The 13786-nt window shown below is 35.6% G+C and overlaps 1 protein-coding gene across 1 annotated transcript in view; it reads left to right on the forward strand.

The window, feature by feature from the left end:
- Positions 1–4190: 4190 nt before the first annotated feature.
- The window catches only part of LOC103516211 (transmembrane and TPR repeat-containing protein CG31690-like), a gene marked incomplete at its 3' end in the record, with an annotated part of 47729 nt that continues 38133 nt past the window's right edge, over positions 4191–13786 (forward strand). The window contains exon 1 of the mRNA XM_026828674.1: positions 4191–4537. The remainder of the gene's footprint in view (positions 4538–13786) is intronic.

The following is a 13786-nucleotide window of genomic DNA, read 5'->3' on the forward strand; positions in this document are numbered from 1 at the left end:
ACAGTCAAATCTGTGCTACACAGATGTCCTACGTGTAGAAAAGGTAATTGTTATGGTCCTTATGAAACGCCTGAGTTTTCTTTTTATCCCGATTACAGACTTAATAAGAATTTGCCTTTCAGTGTGTGTGGCGTGGACTATTTTGGACCTCTATACACTAAAGACAATGATTCTATTATTCCAGTTTGGTGTCTGCTGTTCACGTGCTTAACTACAAGAGCAGTACATCTCGAAGTTGTTGAGTCCGAAACATCTTCAGATTTATTCTTGGCACATTATATCCATCAATACATTCCATGAATAAGTAATAAGAAATATACATAGTATAGATTCAGGAGTGGCCATCGTAAGCTATGTATATCTCAAGGGATTACCCTCCTAATGTTTTCTCTTACCTTGGAAGATATGAAACAAAACGGGGAATATTTCATTCGTAATAGGTGGCCCAGGAATAGGTCTTGCTGGAGGACTAATACAGAGAGGATACCAGCCTGAAATTTCCCTTGCTTAAAGAATTAGCAAAGGTTGAGGGCGAAGAACATCCATTCGTAAAAATTTGAAAACCAAACTGTCAGCCCAAAGCAATTATAAACTAGTAGCTGATTGAGAGGCTGACGAAACCGTCTGAACACTGGAAAAGACGAAGAAAAAGAAGAAGATAGGTAGATGGCTCAGGAATTCAGGATTAACAAGAGACATGTTCTTTTTTTTTTTTTTTTTTTTTTTTCCCGGAAACAGCTTGAAACTCTTATGGTGGAGATTGAGTATGTTGTAAATTCTCGACCTTTAGGTTATTATGCTAACGAGGACCTCATCATAACACCTAATCATTTTCTCTGTTTAAAGAAGGATAGTTTGCTGCCAGCAGGTCTTCCTTCTAATGTGACTTTGCCTGGGTCAGTGACCTTCAAAAACCTCATAGCCCTTTGGAAAAAAGGCAACAAATACTTGAATATTTTTTGGTCGGCCTGGTATAGTCAATATCTAATGTCCTTACGTGAACGAAACAATGTACATTTTAGACAGGGAAAAGTATTGTCTGTAGAGCCAAAGGTTGGTGACGTTGTGTTGATTAAGCAACCTAAACAAACTCGGTCTACTTGGCCTTACGGAGTGATCACCAAAGTTCACCTTGGCAGAGACAATCGAATTCGTAATGTTGATGTACGAATTTCTAATGGTCAAATTATTACTCGGCCTGTGTCTTTACTTTATCCTTTTGAATTTCATTATTGAAACTCAGATGGATAAAATGATCGTCTTGTTATCATTTTTTCTATGTATACTTTTTTTCCTTTTTCATGTCCAATGTTAGGAAATTAATTTTGTACTATCAGATTTCCTTAGATTTTTTGATTGTTATAAAAGATGTAGGTATTATTGCTGTTTTTTATAAGTACGGATTTTGGAATTATTGTTTTATAGGTACTTGATGATTAATTTTTTATTGTTATTATTGTTTTTGGATAGGTATTATTTGATTGTACTTAATGGTTTAAAGCAACTTGTTGGGGATTTAGGTTTTTCATATTTAGGCGGTTTTTTTTATGCTCATGTTTTTTATGTCCGCCGGGAATGTCGCGAATTCTCGCGAGTTCGTGATATTTTTTTTGGCCAGTTTTCAGGACACATTTCAGATTCAGCAATTCAGATTTTCACAGATTTTTTCTCTCGGTCATTCTTAATTCATCGGAACATTTTATTATTTTGGACATTTTGGTGTGTATCTCTTACAGTTATTAAAACCTACTTATATTATTACTATTTTTTGCAATACTACTACGGATTTTTTATTTCATTTCGCCATTTTTACATCACCTAACTGTGGGGAAATTACATTCTCTCTTTTCAAATACGCTTCCACTGTAACATCACTCCATTTCCCCACAGGGGGGGGGTGTCCAAACAGTAATGTACACAGGGGGATGTACCAAGTTTTCTGGACAAATTTTGCACCACCATTTTCGTGATCCTGGTAAAAAGACCTTTAATTTGATATATAGGTCGACCAGGTTTGGATAAGTCCTTCTACGGGGACAGACAGACCGACTGACAGACACCGAAGCGAATACAATAGTCCGTCCCTTATACCTTTTTATTACTATTGTTATAATAAAGGAAGGACGGACTAAAAATGAAGCTTGAGTTAGGGGCGGCCCCCCTGTTACACAGCCCTGTAATATAGGAATTTCCTTATGCATAAGGTAAATTTTTCTATTTGTTGAAAGTCCTGTTTGTGTCCATTTTTCATGAAAGTAAAAAAAAAAAAAAAAAAAAAAAAAAACATATAAAAATTTTTAAAAAAGAAATTGGTTTAAAAGAAAATCCCTTTGACCTATCATAAAATTGTTGAATATGTTAAGGACAAGGAGGACTAGGTAGAACTCTTTTATCTCCTATGGCCAATTCGTAGAAACATAACCCATTCCTTAGGGCTGTATGCCCCTTTGTGTATGTCCTATTGCCAATAGTTTTCTTTTAACAGGTTTTGGCATCTCCACTAAAACCACATCCTCGTAAATTTCTACTGTCAACTTTTGTCTCTCAAACGTCCAATCTGATGGTCTTCCTACCCTAAGTGAAATATCCATTCTACTGTACTTTCCCGTTTTTATTTATTTATTTTAATGTGACATTATCCCTGAACCTGGGTGTTATGCTTTTTTCCTGCGAGTGTGTCTTGGGGAATTATTTTCGTGCAAATTCTCGCAAAATGAAAATGGAAAATTGTCATTTTTCCCCCTGTTTTCTCCGTGTTAGGTGCGAGGGGTAAATGCAAAAGAACAGTGTGGGTGTGAATCAGGTCCCAGGATCTCAGCAAGAGGGGGGGGGGGGGCAAGAATTTAAAGTCTGACTTATCTGCTGTCTTGCAAATTGAACAAGGAACATCATCGTCCAGGGATCAAAATGTACAGCACAACAAGAATTGAATTTCCTGCTTGTAAAACATTCACTGTGTTGGGTAGATTTAGATTAAAGCTTATCCTTTATCCTTCAGAGAGAAAAAAAAAAAATGCAAATACTGAAATAATTCTGTCGGTACTGTGTGTGGTGACGAACATTTGTACTTATGATCGCTGTCACGGCTAAAGTGACTATCAGAATTTCCTATCCTGTGGTGTCATTTAGGTATTTCTTCCTTACAAATGCGTTCCTTTGCACCGCTAACTTAAGTGACCATAATTGAAACGTAAGACGTAGTGACGTAGGTAAGTTGACCAAAACGCATTTCTACACATGCGCAGAAACGATTTCCTCTTATTGTTTGTTTTACACCACTAACTCAAACTTCTAAAGTACGAGTACCTACATGTTGCTTTCACTTCAAATGCGCGTTTTTCGTGTCCGACCGAGCAGAATTCTGGAGATTCTCATGCTGAATTCATTTGGACCCGGATAAGTAAGTAACATCAAATGAATCACATGACAGGGTACCTCCATTTCGCCTCAATAATGACAAGATTCGTTTTTGATGTAGGTACCTAGATATTTTTCCCTCTTGAAAAAAAAAAAAAAAAAAAAAAAAAAAAAAAAAATTTTTGCGCCATTCTAGACCAGTAATTATGTAGTTTACAATTTTTTAGGTGCAAAAACAGCCCAAGAGGGAGGGGGACACATGCCACACCCTAAAAACGGCCCTGGTGAGAAGACTGAAGTGTGTGAAGGTTTGTAGGTGTGAATGCTGTATTACGAAGGTTGTATTTGTGAATGTTGTTGGATTGAAACCCACGCAGTCAGCTCAATTTCTGAATTTCTCTCGTTAGAAACTCCAGTGTGTCCCAAAAGCCCTATACACCCTGTATAGGACTTCTGTTTCTTTATCTTTTGATCGGTGTTTCTTTATCTTTTTATCCGTGGAATGATCGGTGTATCGATCTTTGGAATTTTTGAATCTAGTGAAGGGATCAAAAACCAGGTAGCCAGCCTAGTTAGCTTAGTTGGTAGTGCGTCTCGTAAGCGCTAGGCCGCGGGTTCGATTCCCGCCCGGGGCGGATTTTATCCTGATGGGATAATGTTCGTTCTCGGAACGGCTGGCAAAGAAAAATGACAATAAAATGAAAATAGGATAAATTAAGTAAAATTCAGCACCTCAAACGAAATAAAATACTTAAATAAGTACAGGACCTTTTCCGAAGTCAATATCTGACTAGGTATTTTAGAAAAACTTCAGAAGTTTGTTATTGAAAACATCGATACGTACGGAGTACCTATGTATTGAAAGAATCACAAAGACAAATTTTAACAAAGTGATATTTAAATATAGCCTACGAATACCTAACAGAAAGGCCATAGAAAAAGAGAGTAAAAATAATGTAAAATAAAATAAAAAATAATTAAATATACTATGATTCCAGTAATCATGATCAAAATGTTAACTAGAGTGGACTTTACTGTCGAGCATAATTTGTTAGTTACCAATTAAATAATTCAACTTCTGAGAAAAACAAATAAATAAATTAAAAAAAAAACAAGTTAATATAAATATTGTATCATAATATGAAGTATCTGTTGCAGTTCTAATCAAATACAATAAAATGTAAGTATTAATTTTTCGTTTAATTGATCACATTTATTATTATTACTTATTATTATTATTATTATTATTATTATTATTATTATTATTATTATTATTATTATTATTATTATTATTATTATTATTATTATTATTATTAATCCCCGTGAGAATTGTCAATATGTGCTCTCAGCTCTCGACACGATGGGTTTGGGTTTATTGAAAGATTTAAATTTCATTTCCCGCAGTGGAAGAATGTATTACATGGGATAGGTAGACATTGGGATTTGCCTGAACAGAGCAAGGATTCAGGATAACAGGCAGGAGTTTTCTAGGGAGCGTGTACACTAAGTGACTACGGTCGGTCGATAGTGTCTGAACAGACTAAATAACGCCAGTAAGGGCTGAAAAGAGTCTTCACTGAAACCTTCCTCCTCCCTCACCGATGTAAAATAAAGCTATTAGCCTACATAGCAGCACGCAATATAAACTAATGAACATGATCAAGTATTAATAATATAGCACCATTACACCACAGGAAGCTCTATTAATTTTCATGTCATCAACATCATTTTCATATTAAAAGAATAGCTCGTAATTTGTCAAAGGGAACGGCTAAGTCGAGCCACACCTTAATCTCATTTGATGGAATGGAAAAGAAGAAAATTAATAGAAATAATAATAAAGAAAGCTTCCATCACGCTATTTGAATACCTTTGCTACTATTATATCTATATTATCATCTATGTATTATAGTGTCTGGCTAGGGGACGTTAAACAGAGAGAAGACTAGCGTCTGGCTGTGGGACTATAAACAGGGAGGAGAACAGCTAACCCTAACCAGCCTAGCTAGCTGGCAGCTCCTCAAAGGGTTCTCTCTGCTTTTAAAAGACCAAGTACAAGTCCTCACAATGGTTGACTGCGGTTCAGGACGAGCCAGCCAATTTAACATGGTATCTGCTTTTAAAGACTAAGCACAAGTCCTCACGATGGTTGACTGCGGTTCAGGACGAGCGAGCCAATTTAACATGGCTAGAGCTAGAGACCATCACCCCGGAGTATAGCAGATACAAGAAGATATCTTTTCTTTATTCTGCTCTATATGTATTATAGTCTTTAAACATAGGTACATAACTAGGTATAGTCTGTGTGCTTTAGGTTGAGAATTTTTTTGAAACCGGTGAGTCGCCCATGCGGGGTCGGCAGGGTATTATAGTCTATATACATAGGTACATAACTAGGTATAGTCTGTGTGCTTTAGGTTGAGAATTTTTTTGAAACCGGTGAGTCGCCCATGCGGGGTCGGCGGGGTCGAAGTTTTTTCGGCTCTGTGCTTGGAATTCGGGGTACACTCAGCCTCGTTAGGACAATAATTAATTAATAAAGCGTCCATCTGATGAGGGACATACTAAGGGATGGGCAATTGGGCATACTATACGACACAGACCACACGAGTCTAACGTAGGGTCGAAGTTTTTTCGGCTCTGTGCTTGGAATTCGGGGTACACTCAGCCTCGTTAGGACAATAATCAATTAATAAAGCGTCCATCTGATGAGGGACATACTAAGGGATGGGCAATTGGGCATACTATACGACACAGACCACACGAGTCTAACGTATAAGTTGTTTCACGAGTCTTTTCGGGCTTTCCAGAGAGGGGCTATCCGTTCTTGAATTCCATGCTGTTCGAGTTAATACCCTCTTTCCTATGCGAACGAACTGTGAAAGCTTAGTGAGAGCAGGGATTTTTTTTTTTTTTTAAAGATGAGTGTTTCACCGCCGTTTTTATTTCGTAGCGATGAAACAACTGCTACATTGGACGCTTGTGGTCTTAGATAACATTAAGAGATAAGGAGATCTTATCTAGCGACTAAATAGGCGTAATGTTTTGTGAAGGTTGCCTGGTGATGGTTCTATCAAGAATGTTAACCTTGCAGGAAATTTTTTAGGCAAATATTTTTCCCCTTTAATTTTGCTGGGACACATTTCTTTACTAAAGCCACCATTTGTTTTCCTCTTTTCTCTCTTTCTCTTCCTCCAATTCCTACTTCTTTTTTTCTTGTTCTTCCTTTTTCTTCTTCTTCTTCCTTTTTCTTTGTCTTCTTCTTCCTCTTCTTCTTCTTCTTCTTCTTCCTTCTTCTTCTTCTCAAGTAAACCTAAAAAGGAAAAAAGAAACGTAGGTACACAAAGAATGTAAACTCTTATCAAAACTGCGAAAGCTTATCTGAAATATTATTATTATTATTTCATAATTCCCCCTCCCCCTCCACCTACATCCCCTATATCTTAAGTCAATATTTTGTTTTTATCATTTTTTCCCAATCTCTCTTCTTTTCTTTCTCGAAGAAAGAAAAAAAAAACGAATAAAATTCAAAAGCCCAAAAATAATTTGGTGGAAAAAGCAACATCCAGTACGTTAAAGTCTTGAGTAAATATTTGTCTTGTGTTGACGTTTCTCCCCCCTTCAACCTCGTCAAATGAGTTTTATCAGACACCGATTGATATCAACCGCCTCGCCTTGGGGGCGATACCTATTTTTACTCTCTCCTCGGAAAGAAAAGATTTTTTCCAACTTAACGGTTTTGTCCGATTTTGTTGAAACTTTGCGGCCACAATGTCGAATGAAATTCGGGCCTCAAGGAACCACACAGGGGTCTTTTCTTTCAAAGAGAGTTCTACAGCTCAAAAGTACTTGGACATTAGCCTTTTGTTCGAACTTCGAAGTTGTGATATTTTCCACCTTGTGTCATTAGGTGCCTACACATACAAACAGGTAGGTAGGAAGGTAGGTACACAATGCATACAGAGGAATTAGGTACCAAAAGTCAAACAAAGAATGTCTAACAAAGACACAGATCATTTTTCATACACACTTCGACTGCAGTGGAGAGAGAGAGAGAAAAAGAGCGATGATAATGAAGAAAGAGGAGGAGAAGAAGAAGAAAAGAGAAAAGGAAGAAGAAGAAGAAGAAGAAGAAGAAAGACTGGAGGAGGAGAAGAAGAAAAGAGAAAAGGAAGAAGAAGGACTGGAGGAGGTGAAAGGACAAGAGAAGAAGGAAGGAGTGAAAGAAAAGTCAAAAGGGGATGAAGAGAAACAAAGAAAGAAGAGAGGAGAAGGAGAAATACTAATGCATGCTGAGAGAGAGAGAGAGAGAGAGAGAGAGAGAAAAGAGAGAGCCGAGCACGTTTTTGGCACATTTTATCAAAAAAATAGGTACATAATGTTTTTTCTCTATGGACTTCAAAATGTGCTCGTATTGCAACAATACAACATATAATATTGCAAAAATACAACATATAATATTGTAGCAATACAACATATAAAATTGCAACAATACAACATATAATATCGTAGCAAAACAACATATTATAATATTCTAGCAATACAACATAATTATTATAATATTCTAGCAATACAACATATAATATTGTAGCAATACAACATATAATATTGCAACAATACAACATATAATATTGCAACAATACAACATAGAATATTGTAGCAATACCTACAACGTATTGTAGCAATACAACATACAACATATCGTAAAGTTCCAGTCTCGCGATTATACAGTTTTATGATGGTCCCTAGTTGTTCATTTCATGCAATGTTTATATGCATCATCTATCTCCGTTCCATATCCGGATGGTAGTAGGTTCACGGTATCAAATATTAAAGATAACAAAATTCTCTATGAGTGAGAGGCTGACGAAAAACGCCGAAATCGTCTGAACTATGGAAAAGGCGAAGAAGGCTAATAGGTAACTTGCAAAAAGGTTTCCCCCCCAGTGGTTTGATAGAGGGAACTGTCACTGCTGTCTTATCGTCCCGAAAGCGAAGAGAGAAGGATGACAGGATAGGAGAAAGCCAGCCGTTCTGAGAACGAACATTATCCCATCAGGATAAAATCTGCCCCGGGCGGGAATCGAACCCGCGGCCTAGCGCTTACAAGGCTGACACACTACCCTCCAAGCTGACTAGGTGGGCTGAAACAAGCTGGGTCCGTCCCTCCGGGAATTTTTTGGCCCGTAGTTTATTCGATCGTGGTTAAAGAATACCTATGTACCTACCTAATTATTCAAATGACAAAAGAAGTGAAACTTACAATCAAACAACCCAGAGACCTCTCTCTTCTTCTTCTTTCTCCTTCTTCTTCTTCTTCTTTTTCTTGTTCTTCTCCTTCTGCTCTTGATCCTCTGTATTCTTCGTCCCTAACAGTATTTTTCTTCTTCTGCTTCAACTTACAATCAAATAACCAAGAGTCTCTTCGTCTTCTTCTTCTTCTTCTTATGCTTCTTCTTCTTCTTCTTCTTCTCTCCTCTATCATTTCCTCCCATTTCTTCTCCTTCTTCTTCTCATTTCACCTCCAGAGTTTTACACACCCAAACAGTGGGTCTCGTTTCTTTCAATTCCATTTTTTTGCACCTTTTTTTCCTTTGCTTCTTTTTTTTGCTTTCTTCATTTTTCTCATACAATTACAGCCAATTTTCTCTCTTTCATTCTCTCTCTCTCTCTCTCTCTCTCTCTCTCTCTCTTTCTCTCATTCTCTCTTTCTCTCTCGCTCTTCTCACCTAAAATACTTCTTTGACTCTCCATAGAAGAAAGAATGGAAAGAGAAAGACTAAGCTCTCTCTTTCTTTCTTTCTTACAATCTCTCTCTCTCTTTCTCTCTCTCTTTCTTTCTCTCTCTCTTTCTTTCTCTCTCTTTCTCTATCTCTCTCTCGATAATAGACTTGACGTTGTCTTCTTTCTTATTATTCCTTTTTTTTTCGAATTCCTTTGTACGAATTTTTCTTCCATTGTGTAGGTATTCCTCATTATTTTTTTCTTACTTTCCTCCTCCTCTTATTCTTCATCTTCCTTGCTTCATATTTCATAGAGAACCTTTCGGAATGCGAAATTCACAAAGGTCAAACTTCATGACAAAATGGAAATTTATGAACGAACGGAGGGAGCTCTGACTTTTAATTCCACAAGAATCAATTTAATCTGTCTGTTCCGTGATAAAATTATTTTCGAATGCTTTTACTACCACCACCTAGTTTTGACGAAATTTGGCCATTTCATTATTTGAAAAAAGATTGCCAAGAGTTTAGAGTATAGAAATTAGGTAGGTAGGTAATACGAACTGGGTGAGTGAATTATTTATTAATTTTACTATAAGAAAATTATGGAGGTATCTACCTATATTCAATACAAAATAATGTTAGGTAAATAGTTAGGTAAATAAATAGTATTGGGAGGTACCTAAAAAAAAGAAAAAAAATGCGCATGTAAATTTTACGAGAGAATTTTCGCATAAGGACGAAAAAAAATTGTGCTCCCAAGCAGAATCGATTCACTTAAAGGCAAACTTTTGACTGAGACTGATGAAGGCGAGTAAAACACGTTGCATCCAACAGTTGATACGCCGAACTTTTGTCGAGCAGGACGCTTTTTCGGCGCTCCTGAATTATAGTCGCGAAAAAAAGTTACGAGAAAAGAAAACGGAAGAAAATCGCGCTCAGAAAAGATTTTTGAGAATAACCTGTGATTTCACCATTTGGAAGATTTAATAAATTGTAAAAAAAAAAAAAAAAAAAAAAAATGTTGTAATAAATATCGAACATATCAAGATTAGCAAATCGCCTGAAAAAGTGCGAGCAATTCAAAACATGCCTCGACCGTCAAACTCTGACGAAGTACGAAGAAAAAAAAAACAGGTTCGAGCCATTGTAAGCGGTACTTTTTGGATATTTTTTTTTCCTTGAAATTTAAACTGCCCACGTCAATCAGCCTACCCAATCACATTTTTTTTCTTTTACTTTCTATTACGAAATATCTCTATCTACCTATATGTGTTCTTATTTATTTTACAATTTTTATCCAACTGTATAGGTAGTTAGGTAGGTATCTGTATTATATACCAGAGACATTTTTTCATCCCAACGTAAACTGAGAAGTGAGATGAGCACTCAGTCCTGCTGACATCAGAGCATATTGTAATATTCACCCGAGATCCCTTGAGCCCCTAGCAAAGCTTTTGTGTCGAGCAAAAAAATGTAAATAATTTCAGAAATTCAACACTCTTTTTTTTATGTTTGTTTATTCATATAAAATGTCATCAAAAGACAGGTCGCAGAGGGAGGGGAAGTAGGAGAGGGAAATGGGGGAAGGTCATAAATATTCATTTCACAAGGAAATAAAATATGTTCCATAAAAAGATGTAGGTACCGATGTGTTATATTCATACTCTCTGTTTATACATTTATTATGTACCCATAATGTATGTATATTTTATTCTAATATAAAAGTGTTATAAGTTATAAGGTGTAAAAAAAAACTCCTATAGATGTATTTGTGTACACGGCAGTGCGCCAGGCCAAGTTCTATTAAGCACGCCTGTGTATCTTTACACGAACCGATTTGGCAGGTATTTCTCACCTTCATTAGATTCGGTTTCTCTGAAGATAAACTTTTGAAAATCAGGACATAATATGCACATGGAAGCTACCTAATACCTACTGCTATGTACCTATACGTAATGAGAAAGCATTAACTATGATTAAAATTTTCATTTTAAGGGAAATGGGTGGTAAGACTGGTAAGTATGTATACGTTTTGAGGTCTCCTGAAATTCTGAGCTCAAAAAATCGTCATCCCCACACCCTTCGCATCGCATCGGTTGGAGTACAAAGCTGCCAATTAATCCCAGGATTGAAGAATATGATCATGTAGTTTATTATTTGCTATAATTATGGTAGCTAAAAAACATCGACCCCGCCGGGAATTGAAGCCGGGACATCCGGCGTACAAGACTAGTGTCTACTCGGGCACATAGGTTGCTAGTAAAATAAAAAAAGTCTATAATAGCTGATATCTAATATGTAAATAAAAGGAAAAGAAGAGTAAATAAATAAAAAAACATAAAATTGGAATTTTTGGCATCTCCACTATACCTATATTGGTAAAGTTAAAATCTCCACTACGAATGGTGATTTTGACATTTCACCAACACCCACATTTTTTCATAATAGCTCATTTGCATACATTAAGTATACATAGATTGGTTAGTTAATTTATTGGTCTCTTTAAAATTGGTCAATCCCATCAGGTGGTAATTAAAGTATAAATCAATGAAAATAATAATTACTACCTACCTACTACCTAGGTACCCAAATAAAAAAAAAAAATAAATAAATGCATGTAACTAAAAATAATAAAATGACATTAAAATAATGTCTTTCAAATTTGAAATTTCATAATGGTTGATCATAGTTTTTTCTTCTTTATTTAGAACTTTTATTCGGGTACCTAGACATCACCTACACGTACCTACGTAAAAAACTCGTCATACCTATTCAGAAAATTTTCGCTGTAGGTGGAGCTTCACACTCAGTGAGGTACCTCCCTAAAACGAGTAGGTACCCTTTAACTTCTATAATTCACGGAACTGAAAACTAAATGATAAATAATTGTAGTAGGTATAAGTACCATATATCATACTTTTCACGAAGATTACTTTATCATGAAATAAATAGTTTGTTGTATCCATGACAACCAATTCAATACTTCAATCGATACTGTAAGATTTTCCCAGTCCAGTCTGTCCAGATTTTTCAATTGCATTTTTCGACTCAATATAAAATGTCCTCTCCCACATAGCTTTTCTTGTCAAACCCTTACACTCGTTTTGTCATTTCAATACACATTAAATTCATAAAAGTTGGCGACGAAGGTGAAAAAGTTTAGTATTTTTCAATAATTCAATCAAGATTTCAAGTTTAAGATTTAGCATGTGACATGTGTGGTTCCATATTAGGAGGGGAGATTGTTGTATCCATGACAACCAATTCAATACTTCAATCGATACTGTAAGATTTTCCCAGTCCAGTCTGTCCAGATTTTTCAATTGCATTTTTCGACTCAATATAAAATGTCCTCTCCCACATAGCTTTTCTTGTCAAACCCTTACACTCGTTTTGTCATTTCAATACACATTAAATTCATAAAATAGTTATATGAAATTTAATTTATCATGAAATAAATAGTTATATGAAATTTAATTTATCATGAAATACCTAGTTATATGAAATTTAATTTATCATGAAATAAATAGTTAGATGAAATTTAATTTATCATGAAGTAAATAGTTATATGAAATTTAATTTATCATGAAATATGTAAGTAGTATAAGTACCAAGTTAGATACCTACTAGCATTCCGTGTTAGCGATCTCAGTAGCCTAGTAATCATCACACTGGTCCACCAAATAGAAGGTCCCGGGTTCGATTTATTTTCGGCCTTAAATTTCGGGGTGCAGGCATCATTCAAAATTAGGCATCGACAGTGTGCCAAAATGTGATGTGTGGAAATTGACAGAAGTAAATTAAACTCAAATGTGATGAAAATCACTCCTCCATTTTCCCAAACCACTCCATTGCTCTCAAAAAAAAAAAAAAAAAAAAAAATTGAATCCCTTAAAAAAATTGGTTGAAAGTTTAGAAGATAAAAAAAATAAATGAAGAAGAAAAAATAATCACATGAAAACGAATATTTTTCATGGAGATTCAAAAATGAATCCAGGGCTATCCGGTAATGAAAATCTAGAAATCAAGAATCAATGTAATTCTGAAATCACTCGAAAGATTCAGATGTCAACTAAATCATTGAAAGATTTAGATTTGAAGTAAATCGAAATGACTCGAATGATTCAGATTTTGATCTTCAGAGGAAGTCATTAAATTAAACTGTAGCTGAGAGTTGAACATTAGAATATCTGAGTTGATCATTAGGAGAATCATTTTTTACTCTGAAGGATTAGGTCGTGACCTGACTACTGATCTGAAAAATAAACAAAACAGTTTGGTTGATGTCAATATCATCCTGAACGAACTCTGAAAAGAGGAATTGATTCAGGAACATTAATACCTACCGCGAGGAGCTGTGAAATATTTTGTAGTCATTTCCACGATCTCGGTAACATTTTACATGCTTACATTTTTTCTGTACGTAATATAATATTTTGATATCTCTTTTTGTACATGGGTCATTTATGATCATATAATATATCTTGCAACTAACTTTCGCGTCACTTTACTGGGCAGGTTTTAATGCAGTGGTAACGCGGTTCATGGAACTCCTGTTGATTTTTTTTTTTTTTATCAAGAATAAAGCAACCAATATATCGCAGGAAAACACAATTACCTAAGTCTGACATTAACGCAAACCTTAAGAAAAAATGTCACAGCAGTATGGAGCACCTACCTACACATTTCCTTTAACTCTTTTT

The sequence above is a fragment of the Diaphorina citri genome, unplaced genomic scaffold, assembly GCF_000475195.1.
Source record: "Diaphorina citri unplaced genomic scaffold, Diaci psyllid genome assembly version 1.1 scaffold1509, whole genome shotgun sequence".
Lineage (NCBI taxonomy): Eukaryota > Metazoa > Arthropoda > Insecta > Hemiptera > Psyllidae > Diaphorina > Diaphorina citri.